At 40.1% G+C, this 1,274-nt stretch overlaps 1 pseudogene; it reads left to right on the top strand.

Annotated features, from left to right (window-relative positions):
• The first annotated feature begins 647 nt into the window (after positions 1-647).
• LOC142356928 (5.8S ribosomal RNA) lies at positions 648-799 on the top strand (annotated as a pseudogene).
• Positions 800-1,274: the final 475 nt, after the last annotated feature.

Below are 1,274 nucleotides of genomic sequence, written 5' to 3'. Positions count from 1 at the left end.
AGCTCGAAATGAGACACTGTTGGTGAAACTTCATCATGAGAACGTCACAAGCTGATCACGCTCTATGATATGACTAGTATTATGTTGCTTCTAGTAGGCTAAGCGCAAGCCGAAACATCAACATGTGAAAGTCGTAGAATTTTGCAATCAAACTGTGGCTAGTACTGTGATGTTACTAGTAACCTTTTCTTACGTCATATGGCCAAGAGAGCATTTGAAGGCGAAACTTCTGCATGGGGAAGCTGCATCATGAACAAAAGTTTATATCGAGTATTATGTTGACGTTAGTAGGCCCTGGCCGAAAGCGCAGCATGTGAAAGGTATAGATAAAAGTTATCGTTGCAGTCAGTACTGTGTAGTTACTAGTAGCTGGATTTAAGCTCGAAGTGAGACACTGTTGGTGAAACTTCATCATGAGAACGTCACAAGCTGATCACGCTCTATGATATGACTAGTATTATGTTGCTTATAGTAGGCTAAGCGCAAGCCGAAACATCAACATGTGAAAGTCGTAGAATTTTGCGATCAAACTGTGGCTAGTACTTTGATGATGCTTGTAGCCAACCGAATTGGTTGAAAAGCCCAATAAGTAAGCTAACTTGGGAGAGCTTGTTGGAAACCAAATGCTACTAGATTGGTCCAAATACATCCTTCAACAGGGGATCACTTGGCTCGCTTTACGAAGAGGAGCACAGCTATATGTGTTAATTCGGTATGAATCGCAAGATTTGTTTACCGACCTCTCTAACGCAAAAGGCGGTCTCGGCTTCGGCTGTTGACTGCGTCCGATTCAGGGTTATATAACTCTCGATTGAACACATTGATGTTCTATTGTTGGTGCTTCCAATAAAATTGGAACACTTAAAGCAGAACCGATTCAAATAATAGCATTCTGATCAATGATTGCATTCCTTGATCAAGAACTGCTGGAGTCATTGTGATGGCGAATTTTCTTCATAAGAAAATTGCAAAGAGACGGAACTTAATGAGACTAGTATTATGTTGTTTCTAGTAAGCGGAAGCTGAAACAGCAACATGTGAAAATCAAGTTTTGTTCAATGATCTCGAGGCGATAAGTACTATGAAGCAACTAGTAGCCTAAGCATGACTCAGATTTGAGACAGTCAAAAAGACTGGCGAAACTTCTTCACATGAAAGTTACATAGAGAACTACAAATGTATACAGCGAGTATTATGTTGTTTCTAGTAGGCGAAAGCTGAAACATCAACATGTGAAAGTTGTCTGCAAACTGTAGAACGATATGTGATTAGTA

Source organism: Convolutriloba macropyga, unplaced genomic scaffold (genome assembly GCF_964194025.1).
Source record: "Convolutriloba macropyga unplaced genomic scaffold, txConMacr16.3 SCAFFOLD_3344, whole genome shotgun sequence".
Taxonomy (NCBI): domain Eukaryota; kingdom Metazoa; phylum Xenacoelomorpha; order Acoela; family Convolutidae; genus Convolutriloba; species Convolutriloba macropyga.
The sequence above is the reverse complement of the archived record's forward strand: the minus strand, read 5'-3'. Positions and strand labels throughout refer to the sequence as shown.